This window comes from Mytilus californianus, unplaced genomic scaffold, assembly GCF_021869535.1.
Source record: "Mytilus californianus isolate M0D057914Y unplaced genomic scaffold, xbMytCali1.0.p SCAF_5, whole genome shotgun sequence".
NCBI lineage: Eukaryota > Metazoa > Mollusca > Bivalvia > Mytilida > Mytilidae > Mytilus > Mytilus californianus.
The window spans coordinates 21,562,212-21,570,540 of record NW_026262701.1 but is presented as its reverse complement, the minus strand read 5'-3'; positions in this window follow the sequence as shown (position 1 = coordinate 21,570,540).

Sequence of the window (8,329 nt, the reverse complement as noted above, 5' to 3'; positions counted from 1 at the left end):
TTCTTATTGAATCAATGGAAGATTGATCCAACTGATACAATTCATTTATGTGATTACTTGAAGTGGCTATACTTTCGTGTAAACAAAGGTTCTCATCTCTGTGTACCATCTCTATATTGTTCAATTTAGCCAATATTGTATTTTGTGTAAAGAATACCTCTTCAATTGATTATACTGTTTGTTATTGTTATATCACTTAAAACACTACAGGCATTTTTTAACTTACACCACCTGCATCTGAAAAAACATATCAATTACAAGTAATATCACATTAGTCTTGAAATAAATTGGTTGTCTCGTCCTTTATTTGAAACTCAAAAATAATATCTTAAAAAGACATGACTATATGAGAGTAGGGTAAGCAAATCTAATATATGACGCTACTTTTTCATATAGACTGCTATCAAAGACTTTTGCAATTACTAAACATTTTTAAAATCCGACATAGAATATATATCAGCAGACGCTTAGTCTGTTTGGAAATTAATAAAAAAAACTTTAAAGGATGGAAAATCATAATAAACAATATTTCTAAGACAAACGTTTACTTACCACTTTGCACAGCAAATGATCCGATAAGGACCAAAGCCACCAAAACTACGATACTGAGATTATTCATTGTTTTCTATTCAAACCGTTTGCAGGAAGAATCTGATTACTGAGAAGCTCCCTCTGTTCTAGCAGACAATTTTTTCCTTTATATATACTTTGTTCAATCAACTCACTGCAGATCTGAAAATAAGGAGGAAACATTTATCACACACATGTTCCTGTTACAATAAGATCAAAATTAAAATTAAAATATCAATGTATTACATAATCCGTATACTTTGTCAAATTATTTGCAAGAATGGAAATTAAAAAAAATAAAACAAAGACGAAAAAGAGAGGCGAAAGATACCAAAGGGAGATACAAACGCATAAGTAGAAAGTAAACTGACAATGATATGGCTAAACAAGAAAAAGTTCAACAGACAAAGAACAGTTCACAAAACACAACATAGAAAACTAAAGACTGATCAATACGAACCCCACCAAAACTAGGGGTGATCTCAGGTGCTCCGGAAGAGTAAACAGATCCTACTCCACATGTTGCATCCGTATCGTTACTCATGTTAGTACAAACCCGGTTATAAGTCTAATTCGGTAGGTCACATTCGTTAAAAAGGGGATGGGATGGTAATTAAGACAATTGGAGGATATCAGCTGTCATCTGTGAAACGGATATTGCATAACGGTCAACCAACTTGATGGCGCCCGTAAAATTTACGAAGTGATGATTTCAACTTCACCACTTGGAACTCTTGGTTTAATAGCTTCCCTGTCAGCAGCAACCCTCTATCAAGGAAATAATGATAGGAAATACAAGCTCTTGAACATCGTATCAACTGGAAGATATATACTTCGTATGCAGGCACTGCTTGAATATTGCTACACAAAAATGGAAAGTTCACAATTGGAAAAGTGAATCATCTCTTTTGTCGTAAAATTTTGTTTTCAATTTCTATATGTAATTCAAGATATGAGACAGACTTAACTGTATCTGTCGTATCCTTTATCCCAAGTTCAATTGCATAGATGCATAGATGCATAGATGCGTTCAACATACTAGTAGTCGACAAATTTTGAATTATGTAGTGATACAACATCATCTATATAGCGGAAAGTAAAGTTAAAGGATACTGCTAACTTTTTTTTCTTTTTAAAAAGTTCCTGTATGAAGTCAGCATCATATGAATAAAGAAACAAGTCGGCAAAAAGAGGAGCACAGTTGGTTCCCATGGGAATACCGATTGTTTGTTGAAAAACACGTCCCCCAAACGTAACAAGTATGTTGTTAATATCAGTTTCAGAGAACTTTTTTGTTTGAATCAGAGTTATTTTTTACAAAGTACGATTTATCCCTCCCTATGATAAGATTTGTATTTACATTGGCCATTCTTTTTTATGAAACAAAGCAGGACCAACTCTTTCAATTTTTCTTTTGGTTTGGAATTGGGAATACTTGTGTAAAGTGTAGAAAAGTCAAATGTTTTAATACTGTTGCAAGATGAAAGTACCTTAGATTGTATGTATTCTAAAAGATCTTTGGAATATTTTAGTATCCACATCTGATTCACGCCACCTTTAGAATAGGTAGTTTCACAATAACTTTGAAGCCCGGCTTTGATTGCTGTTAAAATTGATGATAATAATTTAGAAAGAGGTTTCGTGGAGCACTTGGAAGACCCAGCAATATAACGTTGTTTGTAAGGACACTTATGTAGTTTGGGTATCCAATACAGTGAGGGAATATCCAGTTCTTCATCTTTGGTTGAAATTCCAAAATAACATAGAACAGACCTATGATTATATAGGATTTCCTCCTTGGTAAGTGTCATGAGGGTATAAGTTGAGTTTCCAAGTGAATTGTTAATACCCAGTTCATTTATCAAGCAGTTAATATAATGTGGTTAACACGATGTTGTTTGGGGCTTTATCTGCAGGGACAACAACATATTTGTCATGGAGGTAGAACAGGTGTTTTGCAGCATTTGGGTCTTTAAAGATTGATGTAACATGGATATTCATAGACCCATTCAGTTTTTTAATTCTGATTTGTATCAATGACCTCACAGCCTTAACCCATTCGGAAAGATTATCTTCGTCTTCTTTCTCGCGTTTAACACATTGCCAGGTATAATCCTCGGCTGAATCCATCAGTATTTTGAAGTTGTGTTTCTAATTGATGGATTTCAGCTCACGATATTTCGGGCCTTCGGATAACACATTTCGCAGAGAAGTATTATTGACAATGTTTAGGTCACCAGTAATAACGTGGATAGCCGGATCATATATAAATTGGGAACAAAGGTGCAATCAGGAGGTTTAGACTCGAAGTCGTCAATATTAAGATCCTGCAACACGTGTTTGTAATTGAAATTTTAGTTACAATTGGTTTGGTATAGGTATAAAAATGATAGGTAGAGACTGATCTTTAAAATAGGGAGGTATTTTCAAGTGAACTGATTTATGATGAAGGATAGTGCCCAAGTTGATGGCATCGAGACCTTTGTTGGCGAAGGAAAGTTTTCGAAAGGATCTTTTCTCCTTTTCATCTTTTGCAATGCGAATTGGTTTGAAAAGTCTGTGACTTGAAATATCCGAGATGATAGCTGCAAGTTTGTATTGGTTTGAATGGGGGTTTGTAACAGTGGTTTCCAAACATGAGTTGTACAGAGAATGAAGTTTTGAAAGGGATAATACATAAAGCTTCGTGCGAATGTGATGAATACCTGATGGCTTTTGTATAAATGGCAGCAGGTCATTAATAGATACATCATGGATAGAAGGTGATGTATAATGACAATGACCTTGGCTGCGTCTACGTTGAGGAGTAAAGTTGAAAATGTTCATCACATTCACCGACCTACAGGAAGGACTAGATAGAATACCTATACCATCAATTTTGCCATTGCAACCATATGATGTCTAGTTCCCAATTGTCGGATCTATTAGTCTTCTTTTTGTCCACCGAGAGGTTTTGCAAGATGAGGATTATTAGTTAAGTGGTGCAACCAAGAGGATGAATTTCTCTGCTTTTCATACAAAAATCTGCACAACAAACTTTTTTTGTGAAAAAATGAAGCAATTCATCAAAATTTGTTCATTTTCTCAGTTTACAGGTTTTGTGTTTCTTACCTTGATTTGTGTCTTCATTTAGATGAGCTGATGAAATTCGATTAATTACTGGTTTTTTTTTAATCTATGCAAGACACCGTGTTTTTATAGAATGTTATATATTTTTTTCTTGTGTATCTGTATAAAATATAAAAATAAGTAGATGTGGTATGTGTTATTGAGACAACTTTCCACCATAGTTCAAATTTCAATTGTTCTTAGCATAGTAATTTGAAAATAAAATCTGAAATTTACTCCTCAGAACGTTCAATTTAAAAAAAAAATCATTTTTATATTAATTGTAATGTAAGGAAACGTTTTGTCTCTTTTGTAAAAACAAAGGCTAAAAATCAAAGAATAACAATGAAAAAAAAAACACACATCAAGCTGAAGAGAAAAATACAACAAGAACTAAAGGATAAACAAAATTAAAGTCTACGAAACATTACACAGAAAACTAAAGACCGAGAAACACAAAACCACAGAAATGATTGAAGGTGCTCGGGGAACATAATCAGATCCTGCTCCACTACTGAAAACAATAGCATTGATTATGGCAAGTAAAGGTTTAATTACATTTGTGGTAGTAATATCCCTGACTTGATAATTTACTAGTTATATATAGAGTATGTTTATTGAAATCGTTACGTAACTACAGACACGGACATTACGAACCAGTAGAGAAATAAAAGCACCATTAGAGGGGACCAAAGAAACATCGTTTTAAAATTGAAAATTAACAATAGGGAACGACATATTGTCTCTTTCTGGTAAATATTTGCATGCAGTTTCATTTGTGAAACCGAAATATTGAAAATCAGGAAAAAAGACAAATATTGTTCCTCATATCAAATCTATTTAAAGTCTGTTTCCTGGAGGTAAATGTCCGTTGTAAAATAAACGCATTCTTGGTTATTTAAACCAAAGGAATACATATCATGAAGTAACCATGTTGTAATTTTTTACCTATCAAATAGATTTAGATTTATAACAAAACAATAACGAGAAACATTCAGGAGAATGAAATGATCGCATTGTCAGTCCGTCATGTGACCGAAACAAATAGTTTCCGTAAAACAACTTGTGTATCCCTTGCTTAATGTAAAAGGAACTTATACAGATGGAAAATGTAAGAAGAGTATTGATATTGTGATCATTAAGGTAAAGATCAAGGTCACTGTTACCAAAACGCATTTTGTGGTCGGAAAATGGTAACGAACATTTTGAGGTTAATAAGTCAAAGGCTAAGGTCACTCTTGCTTTCGACCTTCCATGATATTTAAATAAGATGGGCTTACCTAAACTTAGATTTTTCGAAGTTTTAGTGTCACATGTTGACATTTTTTTAACCACGGAAGATATTTCTCCAGCTGTCCATTGTTTAATGCAATGTTTTCTTGTTATCTGGACCAATCAAGATGTCGCAGAGATCTTTCCAATTTCTTTGCGATCGTATTTTTTTATTGAGAGGTCATATCACGGTCGCAACGTCTATACAACTGGTGTTTTACTGTGCGCCTCTCCTTGTTAACCTCTTTTTTTTCATATGAGTCGAAATTCCTTCAGACACTTGTCAAAAACAAGAAGATCAATGAAGCCAGATCAATTAATTTCACATTCAGATATATTGATGATGTTCTTTCCATTAACAATCCTTTCTGTTTCAGTTCCATTAATATATCCTCCAAATCTAGAAATTAAAGAAACAACAGACACGGCTACCTTCGTCTCATTTTTAGACTTATAACTCGAATTTGACATAAGCGGTCATCTCAGTACCAGAATCTAAGACAAACGAGACGATTTTAATTGAAATTATAAATTTCCGCCACCTTGGTTGCAATATACCAACCTCACCTGCATATGCATTTCCCAACTCATTTGGTATTCAAGAGCTTGCAGCTGCTACTTTGACTTTATAAAACAACACCAGTGTCTTAGCAGAAAGTTGATGAACCAGGGTTATGTCAAAGAACATCTCGTCCTTTTTCTAAAAATTTCATCGGAAGATACCAAGACCTTGTTTATAAATATTCTGTATCAACTTCACATATAGTATATGATGGTCTTGAAGTATGGATTATAGGTACTGATGTTGTTAATCATCTCAATTAAGTGTTAAAGGGTTCTATTTATTTCTCTTTGTATATTTTTAACCTTTACTATTTAGTCCATGTTTGGTAATATCCTTTTGGCGTTGCTAGGTATTCATATATCCCGCCATTGTGTTATTGAACTATGGTCATTATTTGTATTCTTGTGTTTCATTTTTGTTTATGTGCTTTGTCTAAAGAGTATTTACATGCCATTTGGTTTTCGTTGTTGATATATTTGGGTTGTTTTATAGAGATTAAGATATAATAAAATGTTGACTGCTGTACCCCAATTTTTGACATTTTTACCTATAATGTCTGTTTGGGTTGCTCACACATTGATATAGAACAGTTTCGGACAAAAAGAATAAATTTCGGTCATATATCAAGTAGGATATAAAGTAACAGAAAAAAGCAATAATTTCGGGCTAAAAAGATAATAAAATTTAACAAAAAGCAGTGTCGGACAAAATGCAACGTCACACAAACATCAACGTCAGCCAAACGCAACGTCGCACAAAAAACAAATTGCGGACAAAAAGCGCTATATCAAACGCATTGATCTTATGTTTGATAAAAATGGTGATCGTGTATAATTGAATGACAAACTAAAATTCGGAGAAGTAAGATTAACTAAGAGCTGTTTTTTTAGTTAACCAGGGGTGCAATTTCAATTTTTTTTCAATGTTCATGAAAGATAAAGGTATTAAAAAAAATACAAAATGAAATAACATCTTATGTTGAATGGATGCATTTTCAAATATTTTGACTATTTTTGTTGTCTATTTTAAATTGAAAACTTTTGTGCCAACAAAACTGTGAGACTGAAAGAGGGACGAAAGATACCAGAGGGACAGTCAAACTCATAGATCAAAAACAAACTGACAACGCCATGGCCAAAAATAAAAAGACAAACAGACAAATAATAGTACAGATGACAAAACATAGAAAACCAAAGACTAAGCAACACGAACCCCACCAAAAACTGGGGGTGATCTCAAGTGCTCCGGAAGGGTAAGCAGATCCTGCTCCACATGTGGCACCCGTCGTGTTGCTCATGTTATCACAAAGTCGGTAAATAGTCTAATTCGGTAGGTCACATTCGTGAAAAGGGAACGGGATTGTAGTTACGACATAAGGAACATATCCGATATCATCTGTGAAACGGATATTCCATATATAACGGTCAACCAACTCGTGATGGCGTCCGTAAAATGTACAAAGTTATGATTTCAACTGCACCATTTGAAACTCTTGGTTTAAAAATGAAAAGGTCACAATTGGGCAGCTAAAATCATCTCTTTTGTCGTAAAGTTTTGTTTTCAACCGACCCTCATAGTCAATTTCTAGATACAAGTCCTAATCGAATGCCAAAATCAAAAGCTCAAACACATCAAACGAATGAATAACAACTGTTTTAAATGAATTTATTCGTTGCTTCTAAATCAAACTGTTAGAAGGAATAAACCAATTACTGAGAAATACTTCTATTATGGCTGAATATTGTCTGCGCTTTATATACATTTCGCAATCAACCCACTGCAAATCAAGATGAAAAAACAATGAAACACATGTTCCTATTGAGATTAAAAATGTAAATATATTACATAATCCGTAATTCTTGTCATTTTAGATGCAAGAATGAAAATAAAATTTAAAACTACCAAAAATCTGGAATATTTTATCTTTATGATTCATTAAAAGAAAGGAAAATCATTATATTGGTGTTGTAATAAGTGACAACACAAATGTTGTATTTTAAACAAAGGCAATATAATTGCAAAGCCACACTTTGCTACCTTACCCGTTCAGATATTTAAAATCAGCATATCTTAGATGTTTTTTTACAGAATTTGGTAAGTGGAAAAACGAATTTGTTGAAACCATGGCCTTTTACAATATTATATCTATTTGTACGTTTTCATTGATCTTTCCCATATTGATTAAAATATATCCATTCAGGGCAATATCAAAGTGACAACATGATACAAAGTCTGTCAAAATGTTATTGTTTTGTTGTGTTTATTTTTTTTCCCCAAACGTTTAGCAATTTCGGAAATTAACTGACACAAAGTTTATCATTTCATCATAGTTTGGACCAGTTCCTATCATACCTTGCTTTCAATTTCTTTGCCGTAACCATTAAGATACGGGGATACCCTTTTTATACCTCTTATCTTGATAAATATTGGAGTGATGGCTTAAAAATTATTTTAATTCACCATATGTTAATTTCCAGGAACTCTGTCATTGCTGGTTTTGAACAACTTACATGCACTTTTGCAAAAGAGGGACGAAAGTTACCAGAGGGACAGTCAAACTCGTAGATCGAAAACAAACTGACAACGCCTTGGCCAAAAATAAAAAGACAAATAGAAAAATAATAGTATAGATGACATACATAGAAAACTAAAGACTAAGCAAAAAGAACCCCACCAAAAACTGGGGATGATCTCAGGTGCTCCGGAAGGGTAGGCAGATCCTGCTCCACATGTGGCACCCGTCGTGTTGCTTATGTTATTACAAATCCGGTTAATAGTCTAATTCGGTAGGTCACATTAATGAAAAGGGAAGGG